The 14,697-nt window shown below is 37.3% G+C and overlaps 1 protein-coding gene and 1 long non-coding RNA gene across 4 annotated transcripts in view; one reads left to right on the top strand and one right to left on the bottom strand.

Moving 5' to 3' along the window:
* BCKDHB (branched chain keto acid dehydrogenase E1 subunit beta) overlaps positions 1-14,697 on the bottom strand; it is a 1,150,961-nt gene that overhangs the window by 543,601 nt on the left and 592,663 nt on the right. The window lies entirely within an intron of this gene.
* LOC125688662 (uncharacterized) lies at positions 301-13,127 on the top strand. Of its 3 annotated transcripts, XR_007374828.1 has the most exons (6): positions 367-391; positions 7,113-7,276; positions 7,427-7,513; positions 9,704-9,930; positions 10,686-10,763; positions 11,177-13,127. It is a non-coding gene; the product is annotated as an uncharacterized LOC125688662 (long non-coding RNA). The 3 variants fall into 3 exon arrangements; XR_007374827.1 differs by lacking the exon at positions 7,113-7,276 and having other exon boundaries at positions 301-391; XR_007374826.1 differs by having other exon boundaries at positions 7,113-7,513.

Below are 14,697 nucleotides of genomic sequence, written 5' to 3'. Positions count from 1 at the left end.
GGCTGCTGAAGGAAAGGAGCAGGGAGTTGGTGCGAGGTGGATATTAGCATCAAGAGGAAGCAAGTATGACGAAGGGAGTCAGGAGATTGAGAAGCTTGAAAACAAGGCAGCTTGAAGTCTTGCTTCAGTTGAAAATCTCTGAATGCTGCTATTATACATCTTCTAGAGTGGTTGTGTATACCTATTGTACGGGAACTGCCATCATGGCCTGAGCCTCTGATTGATCACCTGAAGCAAGCAATGAGTCAGCCCTAGGAGCACAAATGAAGGCAATTCACCTGTGCTGCCGGAAGGGGTGGAGCCTGGCTCCACCTCTCCTAGACCTATTTAAGAGCTGGCTACCAGTGGGGAAGGATCTCTTCTGGAGTTTTGCAGTGAGCACAGGACGTGGGTAAGCTTTCTATCTATTCTCTTTTTGTTATTATGATCTGCTTTGCTAAACTCTCTTGTTTATTTCATAATTGTAAGATCTTTATATTCATTCACTTTACACCTATACGCACAGTTATATAGTTATACTGGTCAGGCCTCACCTGGAGTATCCAGTTCTGGGCTCCCCAGTACAAAAACGACATGGGTGTCCTGGAAAGAGTCCAGTGGAGGGCCACAAAGATGATAGAGGGCCAGGAGTATCTCCTCTATTAAGAAAGACTGAGTGAACTGAGTCTGTTCAGCCTTGAGAAAAGAAGAGTCAGAGGGGGGTCTGATTAATGTTTATAAGTGTATTAAGTGTGGGAGTCAAAGAGACATGGCCAACCTCTTTTCAATGGTCTGTGGGGAAACGACCATAAACTGGAGCATAGGAAGTTCCACATCAATATGCAAAAGAAGTTCTTCACAATGAGGGTGACAGAGCACTGCCACAGGCTGCCCAGGGAGGTTGCGGATTCTCCTCTGGAGATATTCAAGACCCACCTGAATACTGTGCAGCCTGTTGTGGGGGGCCTGCTCTGCAGGGGGTTGGACTTGTTGATTTCTAGAGGTCCCTTCCAGGTTCTACAGTCTGTGATACGGTTCTTAACTGTAGGAGCACTAATCATCTTTTCCACTTTTTTCCATTTAATTTTCCAAGCATGCCCAGTGTTCAGAGGGTAAATCAGGGCTGCACAATGATGGCAGCTGCTCTCTTCTTCCTCTCTTCCTCATTTGTTATAGATGAAGTTCAGGGATGGGGGACTGCTGAAGGAGAGAAGGTTGCTTTTGTAGTTGGTTGTGAGCTTAAGCCCATGCTTTTATTTTTTCTAATTAATTGTTTGTTGTATGGATTTTCGTTGTTGTTTAAATAATAACTGCTTAATATAAAATACTTATTGTGCTGATGAACTCTGTGGAAATAAGCTTTAATAAAAGTTACTTTGTCTTCAGAACAGATTTTCAGTAATGCTATAGTAAATAAGCCGTAAGCCTACATATTTAAACATTTAAATGTTTTTATCCTTTTTCATTAAGTGTTTTTTCATTGAGAACAGTCCATCCTGTGCATTAAATGGATAGAGACCCTGTGGGGAAAAACAGATGTATGATTTGATACTGGAATGAAACTTTGTCTTGGCAAGGAGCAGAGAGAAGAAAAATATAAGGTTTTTTTTGCGCAAACTTATTTGGATACTTTTTAGAAAGATTAACTGTGCTATCCTAGTATCCTATTCAATTGAAATTGTTTGTGTTTGTTATTTAAACTAGTCTGGAAGTTGTTTCACTGAGCCGTTTTATGTATGTGTGTGCTCAAACATGTATGTGTTTATGTAAGCTTTATTTATTAGGTATGTATAGAAGTATGTGAAGAGAGAGATGGTGGGCCAGAATTCTCTCATTCCTTATCTGCATTACAAGACTTTCAAAACAATGGTTTCCTGTTTACTTGTTAATTCATCATTATAAAATCCAAATGTTGTTAGTGTTTCCAGTGTTCCTGGTGTATAACTGGAGTTTTAAGCATACCATTTGTTTTGAAAAATGAGATATATTACATTGATGTAACTTTTATAAAGGGAATGCAGGATGCATTAAAAAATCACTTTCCCATCATCTGAATGGTAACTACTGGGGACAGTCACTCTATATTTTGAAAACAGTTTTTTAAACTGTTCTTGTACTCAGGATATTCACAAACAGTATATTTGAAAGCAAATCAATGTGTCACTTGATTTTAGGTGTTATCAGTGATTTTGCAAGGTGAGGGGACGTGCTGAAAAAGGGGGGAAAATTTGGACTGCTTGGGTATTATAAAGGTTAAGAACAGTGTTCTGTATTTGCCACCCAGCATTCTTCCCAGGCTCTTCTGAGGGCATCTGTTGGATCTGCTGAGTCAGCCTTCTCTGAAGCTCACAGAGGATTTGAGACAATAGCAGTGATGAAATTAGATGTGGGCATTTCAGTTCTTTTCCCTCCAGATGTTCAGAAAAGCACAGGTTTGGGCGGCTTGACCTTGTAATTCACACAGAGCTAATGCTGGAAATTTCAGTTTTCTCCCATTGGAACAAGCACAGCTTCTATCCTGGAGGAGCCTCAGGCCATTCCCAGACATTGTTTATGGCAAGAGTTCAGGAGGATGTGAGCCAACTCTCTTTGCTATTTGTACCGTTTATCTCCCCGTCCACCATGCAATCTTGACTTTTTCCACTGTTATGAGGGGGAAAAGAAAAAAAATAAAAGGTTTAACAGTCTCTCTGCTTATGTCCCCAGTAAGCATAGTCTTCTCAATATGATGTGATAAGTCAGTCCTAAAGGGGCTTTCAAGTATGTGATTAGTGACCAGCCTTGTCTGTGTTTCCTCTCCACATCTTTCATTTCCTCTCTGTATGTGTTCTGCCCTCAGACTGCAGTGAATACTTGGCTGGAACATATATGTTGGCGCAGACACTGATCCCCATTTCACACACACAGTTTGACTAGCAGCAGTCCTTCCACTGAAGATGTCTTCTGTGATAACCATTACAATGATTGCGTTTCATCACTACCTTAGCTGGTTACTCTCATTTACAAAATCTCTGTCTTTCAAAAGCCTCCCATGTAAGGTATAGTTAGTTTACTAGTCTGTCTTCGCAGCTTTTTTTTTTTTTAACCTTTGTGCAGCTGAAGATTTATCATTTTCATTCTTTTTTTTCTGGAATATATCTGATCCTATGATGCAGCATCATTTTTAGGACAAAAATAAGGGTTTAACCATTTACCAATAATCTCTTTAGAGGTTTTTTAAGCATTTTTCTGTACAAAACTGCTTGGCATTTTTACATTTTTTTTTCTTCCTACTTTCATAAACTTTAGTCACAAATTTGTTATTCTGAGATTTTACTGGATAGCTGGGTATTGTTGCACACTGGATGCTTCTCACTTCTCATGTATTGGTTACAAAGGAATGTCAGATCTCTGCTAGTACACTTGAATGCTTCTTTTGACGTTAACCACACTCTGCTCCTTGATGAAAAGAAGTGTTTCACAGATCCAGCTGGAAGTCTTCTTTTCTTTTTTGGTCAGCGCCAAGTCCTCAGCTGCACATCATGTTCTTGTGTGTGAGCTGTAAGATAAGAAGGGCTTTGAGGAATTGGATCTGTCCTGTTGCAGTACCTGGACATCAATTATTACTTCAGGTGATGATGCAATCTATCACTTACAGATTGTGTATCTTTGTCTTTGGCTGACACTAATGCCTCTGTGGTAGTTGTCCAAAATGGACATAAAGCATCTTGAATTCTTCTTGGAAATCACACTGCAATCTGTACTCATGTTTTCCTGTGAGCCAGTAGCCCACAGATTCTAATGGATAAAGTCTCTATATGTTTTTGTTAATGTTCTTCCTGCAAGACAAATTATTTGAAAGATTTGAAGGAACCCTTCTTTATAGAATGTTTTAATTTTATTAATTTTATGATCAAAGACATAAGAAAAATGTTTTCTTTAAAAAAAAAAAAAAAAAGCGGGGGAAAAAAAGAATTTCTATTCCTTTTCTGAAACAGTTGAAGTAGAATGATGAGAAATGCAAGGATAATAAAGACAGAATGAATAAAATTAATTAAAAATAAATATCTGAATGCTTGAAAAATTAACTCCTCATCAATTCTCTCCCCTGGTCAAAAAAGAAGAAAACATGCTTTATGCAAGTTCAGTGAAATTGAAATCTAGAGAACACAGAATAAGACCTGAGAATCCTTTCATTCTGGGTACCAGGGTTTTGTGTTTAGACATGGAAATAGAAATGTTTTTGGTCACTGCACACACCATGTGCATATATGTTTTGGGCCTGATTCTCTTGACTTGGATTCCAGTAGTAGAACTACTCATTTTTAAATAGCTCTTCATCCTGTTTAGCTGGGCTGTTTTCAGAGCACGTGCAGTAAATGGCTTTCTATATGAAGACTGAACCAGATGGCTTATTTTTCTTAAGCCCCAATGCAACTTCTTAAAGTACATATTGTCCATTTAATAAGCCAACTGTTAAAAACACAATTTGAAAGAGAACTTTAGTTTTGCCTTCCTCTCTTCAGAGAAGTATACTTTCTCATACCTCCTACTGCATTGTGTAGCTTAGTGGAGTCAGATTTTCCTGGAAGAAGGAGATGGTTCTGATGTGGCACATAAAGACTTGCAGCAGAGCCAGAATGTGAAGTCGAGTGGGCTTTGTTCAAGCTCATTCACTGATAGCAATAATCCTTACACTGTATTTTACCAGTGGGCAGTTCCTTAGCTATTTAAAACTGCAAAATGAGCCTCAAACCTCAGCTTTGACTGAGAGTAAAGAGCTTTAATTAGAAGTTGAAAAGGAATCAGTCTTTTCTCCTGCTCACGAACTTGGAGAAAACAAAGAATACTGGTGGCGAGTCTGGACAATTTTGACAAAACCAAGCTGGAAATGTAAGTATGTGACTTAGAGGACTTTCTCAAAGGACAGATATATTGCTAGGCCAACAATCATACCTTCAAAAGAACTAAATATTCTTTCTTTTCTTCTCCGCAAAGAAGATTGAGGCAGGTGTGCAAAAAATGCAAGAAGTATTCTGCCCATGCTAGTTAACTTTTTATTTTTATTTACCAGTACATGTAAATATGGAATTGTTTAAATAAAAGAACAAATTGCGAGTCATCACTGAGTCTTAATCAAGCTGCATATCCTAACATGAGGTATTTTCTGCTTATTCCTTGTGCTTAAGTCTAAGGGATTCTGCATAGTACAGAAACTACTGAGATTTTCAATGGATTTTGTGGACTCCAAATTAGTCTGTCAGCAATACAGCTTAGAAAGCTATCTTTTCACCTTGAACTCTTTATATAAAAGGAGAGCCATTTCTCTTTGTTATCATTTTTTATTTGAATCCATGCTTCCAAGAGACAAGAAGAGATGAAAAAAAAAAAGATAAATTACAGAAAAAAATCACAGCTAAATGTAGAAATAAGAGGAAAGAGCTGAATAAACTAGAGGACCAACTTGCTAAGCAGCAATTTGTTGTTTTACTGCAAGATGTTATAAACCAAGACAAAAATCTATCTCCACACCCTATTCAAAAAATGGTAAAATTTTGTAAGTTCTTTTTGTGGCTTTTTGTGTGATTAAAGTATTTTTATATTCATTTATATTTTCTAGATATTATTTGTCCATAATCTGTGCAAATTTACATATGCTTACTCAGGTTATCAGCAACTATCTGACATCAGAAAGCTCTAAATAGTACTTATAATAATGGAGTATTCTATTTATTTTACTACCTTCAGCAAACACTGGCCTATAAATAAATTTTATGAACTTGGTGTAGTGTAGGTGGAATTTGCTGCAGTGTTATCAAAGGTCTGAGTCACATGGGCCTGTAAGGCAGAAATGACTGAGGTTTTATGTGCAGACTAAATTAGAAAAACAAAAATATTTGAAATATTTGAGAGGCAATGAGAAACAAAGCAAAACATATGACTGTCAATGCTGCAGCGTTATATTTCAAGTTACTGATGACTTATGGATATGTGACAGCTATTTGTGAATAAGGAGATGCTATGGCATGCTGTGTTATTTAGGAGCTAAGATAGGAAGTGAGAGAGGAATCACAGAATCACAGAATTGTAGGGGTTGGAAGGGACCTCCAGAGATCATCGAGTCCAACCCCCTGCCAAAGCAGGTTCCCTACAGCAGGTCGCACAGGTAGGCATCCAGGCAGGTCTTGAACATCTCCAGATAAGGAGACTCCACCACCTCCCTGGGCAGCCTGTTCCAGTGCTCCGTCACCTCACTGTAAAGAAGTTCTTGCGCACGTTTGTGCGGAACTTCCTATGCTGCAGTTTCCAGCCGTTTCCCCTTGTCCTGTCTCCACTCACCACTGAAAAGAGTCCGGCCTCGCCATTCTGCCCCCCACACCTTAGATATTTATAGACCTGGATCAGGTCCCCTCTCAGTCTCCTTTTCTCAAGGCTGAGAGAAAGCTGAGAGGAGCTTGCAGACAATCGTGCACATGCCTATTTTGTGCAATAGACTGCAGAAGGCTGAGAACAAACAATTTGTTTGATTAATCTTATTTTACATTCAGGATGTTTACAGATACTAGTTCTCTAAATAATTAAAAATTTAGATAAGTTTGCAAATTTTCTTCTCATTCTTTTTATGTGCCCTCTACTCTTCGCTCTGGATATACTAGAATATATTTTTAACAACTATTTTGTTCTCAAAGTGTTTATTGCAATTCTTTGAATTTCCATTTAATTTGACAATGTTTAATAATACATTCAAATTAATGTGAAGTATTCCGCTGATAATATTCTTTGAAATATAGGAATCTTTACTAAATGAAAAGTCCATGGTTTCTCTTGTTTTTGTCATAGGGTGCCTTTCACATACAGTCCAGAAATTCCTTTGACTACTGTGACAACTAGAGAGGATCAGGAAATGTATAGTATCATCTTGTCATGGCTTAATGAAGTTTGTAAGTGTATGCATGTCTTTCTGATTTTTATACAGTTCATCTTCTATATTTTTTATTATTATTATTTATAGGAATGTCTCTTTCCGTTAGAGTATCTATCTGTGTTATTCCAGAAGGAGTATTTTTTTTCTCCCCCCAAGGATGTGTTTAGACCGCTGACTAAGAATAGGAGAATTGTACTTTTTGGGTCCTAATTATTACAGTTTCTTTCAGCTGCCTCCACATGGGGTATCTCATCATGCACTGTTCACCAGAGGTACCTGAACTGTTGCCCAGGGATAGCAGGAACAAGTGAAGACCTACAGAAGACCTTTGTACTTCTCATCTGTCAGCTGAAGACCAGATGGAATTGTTTAAGCACTGGACACCTGTGTTTGGTTTGTTGCAGTCCAGTGACACGTTTCACTTGCTCAGAGCTTTTCTCTAGAACAGTCATGACGATGTTAAATCAGTTGGAAGACTTACTGTTCACAGCAGTATCTGTGCACCACCCACAGCATTGAACTTCTTTTCTAATTCTCATTTAGGTTACAAGAAGCAAAGAAACATTTTGCAGTGGAGTGATGCCAGTTTTCACCACCTGGACTTGTGTGTTTAATATTAGTTAAACTAAGGTAAATAACGCATTAGGAAAATGAATGCTGAGAAATTCACCCACTGATTGTTTCTGTGGGATTTCAGTATACAATTACCTATTGATGCTCATGCTACTAAGGGGTTGATACAAAAAAAAAAATGATTTTAAGTTATTTGCCATCTTTCTAATGAAATACTTCAGTAAAACTGTGTAAATACTTCAGTAAAACTGACAGCATTGCCTTGATCTTGGACTGAGCTCTGCGGCAAAAAGCATGGGTTTAATTTGAGGGCAATCAGATGCTAATTTTTAAGACTCATCTTGTTTATCTATGGTAATTTACAGCAAAAGAAATTTTGACGGTAGAAGGCAAGCAGGAAAAACAAAGCAGTTTGGCTCAAATTTCACTCACACTCTTTGAATGGGGGCTGCACTGTAAATCAGATCAGTATCCTTATAGTAGTGCCGAGGGGTCTAAAAGGCTCTAAATGGATGTATGTCTTACTATCCTTGCATCATTCCCACAGTCCTGCTGGCTAATGGGACTGAATTTGGCCTCTTCCTGTGTTCTCTAATCTAGCTATAGTCTTGTTCTCTTCCTTTGTGTTTGATGTGAGGGGACAGAGACACGTTTGTCCTTCTGTTCAAAGCTTCTCCCTTTATTCTAGCCTGGCAACAATGCCAAGCAAGAAGAGGGCCATTTGCGACTTGACGATTCAAAAGGTAACCTGGCATTGAGGTGAATGTGGGCATTGCTGCTCTTTTAAAAAACAAGGAGTTCTTTGAACAGCGAAGTTAACAAAACCTTGTTTCTTACAGCTTTAAACACTGTGATTTAACCTCACTTTCTTCATCTCCCCCTCCATTTTATGCTTCCTTCATTTATCCTCTCTTTTTTAATGCTGCTTCTCTCCATTCCTCTCCCCAGGAATTGCAATGGAGCAGTTCTCTACACTTTTTTGTGTGCTTTACATTTGTCCCCTATTTGGCATGCTATCCAGAAACTACTTATACACTGGATGGCCAGATGAGTGCAACCTGGTGTGAGGGAAAATGTTTTGGGATAACATTTTGGATATCTCTTAGGATATTTTCTTACCAGAGACTTTCTGGGGATTTTACAATGCTCTTCTATGAGATTGCATTAACATCTCGAAAATCTTACAATACTGAAGCAGCAGAAATCTTAAATACATTCAATTTTTTTCCGTATTTGGTGTTGTGATTTGGACCAATATTTAGCAAGGTCGATTTACCAGTCACTAATATTTTTGTTTGGGAAATATCTGAAGCATTATTGATGGATCAAGGAAGCAATGTGTTACTGCTGCACAAAAACTTGCTTTTTCATTTCAACAGCAACAAAAGAGCTACTTCTACGTTGGTTTTACTTGTTGGGTTTTTTTTTCCTATGAAAACTGTATGATTTTTTTATTCAAATAAGTGTTAATTAATTTTTTAAGTGCTCCTTGTACTGTAATTTGAGTGGGTGTCTGCTTGATCACTAGGAAATATTAATTCTCAATCCTAGCCCTTGTTACATAAACATTCGAGTGACCTTTTTATTACTACACTAATACAACATAGCATCGTTTCTGTTTTTGTCTACAGCTGCAGATTGACTTGAAGGCAGGACTCTTAAATTATGTATTACATTAAATACTTTGGTCATTGTATTAGTGTCTTACCACATGAAAAATGATCTGTTTCTAATTTTAGTGGAAAGGTCTTCCATTTTACAATACTCTGTGTAGAAATATTCTGAAAGAAGGCCAGATATTCTGAAAGAAGTATTGGAAGATTTACATTTGATATTCTGGTACAGATTTATTGGCTGTTCTGTTTAGCATGCTCAGAGTAATTTTGTTATCACTATAAAAATTTAAGATTCTAAGAGTGAAAGGGCAAAAGGAGTTATTCTATCATCTTGCTTGATTTGTGGTTTCTTCATAGATTCATAGGAGTTGGAAGGGACCTTTAAAGGTCCAACTCTTCTGCAGTGAACAGCAAAAGCTACAGCTAGATCAGGTTGCGCAGAGCCTACTACAGCCTGACCTTGGGTGTCTTCATGAATGGGGCATCACCACCTCTCTGGGCGACCTGTTTCTCACCACCCTTACTGTAGACTTTCTTATATCCAATCTAAATCTCCCCTCCTTTAGTTTGAAACCATTTTGCATGTCTTGTCATGACAAACCCTAATAGTCTTTCCTCTTTTTTCTTACAGCCAATACAGAACTATAGGTGAGAGAACCTCATGTCAGTTCGTAGCAATATTATGGACTATGTTCTTTTTTAATTCATTTCCAAGTACATCAAAGACAAGGAGACAGTTTGAGGCATGCCTTCTATGGTCAAATACTTTCAGTGCTGGATGAAGAGGGAGTAGTAGATGCAATATTTTGACTTCAGTGATGTTTTTATACTGCCTCTGTCAATATCTTCATTTAGAAGGTGAGGGTCATGAGGACTGGATGAATGGACTCTTGTGTGGCTTAAAATGGGCCAGGCTACTAGGGTTTGATGAGTACTGTGATGAGTGAATAAATGCAATGGATGAACACTGAGGCCCATATTGTTCAATAGCTTTACCCAGACTCTGGAGGTTAAATATCCGTAGACATTTTTATGGGAAAATTGAAAGTGTAAAGGACAACATTAAATTGGTGTTGAGCATGAGCTTAACATTTTCTTGTAGAAAGAAAATGAGTGGCCAGACACTCACAAACCCACAACTGACTTGGCTTTGCACTGTAGGTTACTGTATACTGGCCAAGAAACTGGAGTTGATAAGATCCAAGTATGACCTCCAACAACGATTCTGTGATGTATGGTTGTTTTTCTCTGTATCAAAGTAGCAAAACATCACACATAGTCATTCAGATCTCTGAATCGTTTAAGACTTCTTACTCTATCAGTAAACTTCATCACCAATCTGTAATATGTACTATCAAGTTATCATTGATTATGTTGAATGCTCCCAATGAAATGATAAATTGTTACTTTGTTACCATGCAAGCACATGGGCATGCAACCTGTGGATACCCTTCTTTGCTTAAAGTTTTCATTATACACGGGTTCTTTTTATTGATTATAAAGAGAGATGAAATACCTACTTTGCACAGCTAGGTACGTCATAGAGTCAGATTATTCTCTCCTGCTCCTATAAATGTTTTTATCACTTTTTTTTTTTTTTTTTTTAAATCCAGATGCATCCTGTGATGACACCAATTTTCTTCATGGAAAAAGTTAACCTTGAGGAGTAGTTTATCTTCTTGTATACTTTGGTTAATAATCTTTCTTCTACTTTGATCAATAGCTTTTTCTTAGCACACTGATCTGTATTTGTCCAAATTTCCTCAGACATGAGTTCAGTTTGTAAGCTTTTGTTTGTACATACATAATATATGTTTACGCATTTATTTGACTATTTATTGCATTTTTTTTTCTGAAATAAATTATAGCCAGTGATATTTAAAGATGAGGGCTTTTTTGGCAAAGAACAGTGTGCAAAGATCTAATAGTGTAACTGATAAGATGAAATACACAGTCTAAGTTATTTATATAATTGTCATTAATACAGCATCTTAATTTGTGTTTTCTATTTGAACCTCTTAATGACCCTTTTTTGCATTATTGGAAAAATCCTAAACCGTGGTAAGTTTTTTAAGTGATAACATTAACCTTTCATTGTTTTCAGCATTCCAGTAACAAGCGTTGTGTAGGAGGAGGAGGACTTCTTTGGCCCAAGCTCTTTCTTACCATTCTTTTTACCAAGGAAACATTGTATGAAGGCATTGAACAGCCCCAGCTCCTCTTCCTTCTCTACAACACTTCTCAACCACTTTGCTTAAGAATGAGGTACTGACCCTAGGACTTAAAGAACAAGTCACTTTTCTTTTTCTCCTTCTGCTATCATCAGAATTTTCCAAGGTGAGGTTACTTTCTACTTGATAAATATTTCTTAATATTCAAATATTATTGTTGGTACATGTTAGTTCTCTGCAAATACTTGCCATAATACAGGAAAAGACACAGACACAGAAGGGCAAATGGAAAAGAGCTGGCTGTAAACTGAGAACTGAAGTCTGTAAAAAGAGTCTTGTTTTACCTTAATTATGTAGGTAGAACATTGTACTGCTTTATTGCCCTTGTTCCAAGATTTTGGACCGCATCTGGTTAGGAGAGCATTTAGAAATCTGGATGACCTCACTGCAGTAAAATGCTTGAACTTAAAGAGAGAATCACTAGCTAAATAAAGTGGTGAACATTGCTGCTAATTGAGTTGCAGAGTTGTTAGTTGAAATTGTCAGATCTAACCTAGGTAGGAAGTATTTACAGGAGCAGTGTCAATGATTATTCCCTTTGGCAAGCCCTTTCAGTGCTACTGTTTAGAAACACTTGAATTTTTCCATTTTGTTTTTCCCTTTAAAGATATTTTGGTTCTGGTCTAAGTTCAGGATATTTGGTGGGACAGTGAATTTATCAAGAGTAAGTGAATATTGTAGTTTCAACTACACATTTTCACCTAATCAACTTTCGGTTCACACTTCTTGAATTTCTTCTTAACCTATTTACTACTAAAGATTTTGAAGTGTTCTTTTTGCTTTTCCTCTCATCTTAGTTATTCCTCATGTTTATGGTGATGTCAGTAACATTCCGCTATGGGCATCTATTCCAATTAAACCTAAGATCTAAAAATGGAGATGCTGCTAAAGTACCTGGGCAATTAACTCGTTTGGGCTTTTGGAAATGTATTGTTGCAACACTTCCAGCCTCCAAATTCCTTCACTCAAAGCTTGCTCAGAAAATTTACGTGCTCTCTTGTAGATAAAGCCCAGAATTCAGCTTTACTTAGAAACTGCAGTTTGGTTGCCTTTGTAGAAAGCTCCATATGGAAAGAGCTTTGAGTGTTTTGAGAACATGCTTTTACTTGTCACTTGTGTTCCAGTAAATGTCAGCATAAATGAGATCTTCATGATCAATGTCTGGGCTTTTTTACAACTTTCCTTTTTTTTATGTATAAATGCTTCCTGTTCTGCCTTCTAATCCTGCCCTGGAGATGTATAACTGTTTCTTATGACTGTTCCTTTTTCACTCTTTTCACTCTCATCTCAGTCCAAACTCTTTCAGCTGTGGTAAGCGCACTATATTTGTAAACTTTTTCCTCTACAATAATGTTCTTCCTCACGTATCTTTGCATATGTTGTGCACACTGCTACTCAAATACATTGCCAGTTCTGCAGTTTATTGGTACATAAATGGGGTAGTCATTATCCACCACTTCATCATTTTTGGTAAACGTATATGGTTAAAAACATCCTGATTCTACCTTTGATTTTTTTTAAGATTCTGTTTTGTAAGCAGGATGAAAAGCAAAAGGGAGACAACAAAAAGCCTGTTTTATTGACACGATCCTTTCTTAGCTCTGTGACAGAAGACATTGTCTTAGAAAGGTATTTTCCAGTCCAGTCTTATGTTGAGATTGATGTGAATTTTCTCTGACATTGGGAAATATTTGAAAAAACTGGTGAATCTACTTTTTTTTTATAATGGCATCTTCTAATATCCTCTCAATCTCAGTTTCTGTTGTTCTTTTAGCCATTCTTTTCTAATCCTTTCTTCATGTACACACACACACACACACACACACAAAGAGAGAGAGTCTTCTCTTGTAATGTTCTCATAGCTTCAGATGCAGTCTTTTGCTCACAGCCTATCTTTTGTGAGATTCAAAAGTGAATCAACTGTCCCAATGAAATGGAGAGTTAATGAGGAGATAATGTAGCCCATTCTACTTCTTTTCCTCTATTAGTAGCAGAAATTGAGTTATTCAGAAGCACAGACACCGAGTCACCATAAACCAAAGTATACTTTTTTCTTCACACCTTCTAAAGTGTTCTTTCCCCTTTCATTCACTTTGAGAAAAAGCACAAACTCCCAAGCCAAATCAACAGTTTCTCCCTTCCTTTAAAATGCTTGTTGATGCTGTGGTCATGTCCTGGATGCTTCCCGGAACCACCTCTTCTGGCATTACTCTCCTTCCCTTGATCCAAAGCAGGAATGTTAGGACCATCAGCTGTGCAAAACCACACCTCCACATATGCTTTCTTTGTTCTACTGACCTTCAAATTCTTTTTACCACTTTGATGAATTTGTGCAGATATCACTGACCCTATTAAGTGTAATTTATAAGTCTGTTTCACTTCTTTATCACTTGCTCTCCTTTGGATCAGAAACTTCAGTCTGGTGAATGTCTCTCTCTTGTGGCAGTGAGCCAGCACCATTATGGTACTGCAGGTCACTGCTCTCATACAGATATCATGAAACTTTTCTGTAATGTGGTAGTTCTAAACAGCAACTCATACCAGAAGTTTTACCAGTGATGTACAGAGGCAAAAAGAGGACAGATGAATTGTGCTATAGGCATATGTTCAACTATACCTGTTCTTGAACGGCTGTGTAACAGTGGTGGGGAATTATTTCATTGTTTTATTTGTACACTGTTCAGTATTCTTGTAGTGTCAAAGGTTTAACTGAAGTCTGATTTTTCTTTTTCTTCTCCTCAACAATTAGAAGACAGAAATGAAATAAGTGGAATACATTTTTAGAAAAGTAGACATGTTACAGATGCGACTGCAGGCATATTTGAACCTGAGACAAATTTAACTTCTCCATGACCACATACTGATTTTACTCTATCCCTCCTGAGGCTTATATCTGCAAACACTAATTAGTTTTATACACATAATTAATTTTTTTCTGCCTCTTTTATTTAAAATATAGAAGGAGGTGTTTAAGGCCAGGTTGGATATGGTCCTGGGCAACCTGAGCTGGTGGTTGGTAACCCTGTCTATGGCAGGGGGTTGGAAATAAGTGATCTTCGAGTTCCCTTCCAACCCAAGACATTCTGTGATTCTATAGTTCTACGATTCTGTGATGATTCTATGATTCTATTTTATGTAAATCATAAGTAAAAACATACACTTAATTTGATTTCATCTTAATAGTACCAATGAGAAATAATAAAAGGTACTCAAATTTGATTAAATACAGTTCTACCACTCTTGAGGGAAAACTAAATTATATACAACTACAAAATGAGCGGGAAATACAGAAAACAACACTCTCCAAACAAGAAAAACAGCAATAGAGACTAATGCTCTTGATGTGACTTGGCAGAGTAGTACAGATGCTGATGAACATAACAGTACTCAACTC

Source organism: Lagopus muta, chromosome 2 (genome assembly GCF_023343835.1).
Source record: "Lagopus muta isolate bLagMut1 chromosome 2, bLagMut1 primary, whole genome shotgun sequence".
NCBI lineage: Eukaryota > Metazoa > Chordata > Aves > Galliformes > Phasianidae > Lagopus > Lagopus muta.
This window is presented reverse-complemented; position numbering and strand designations above follow the sequence as displayed.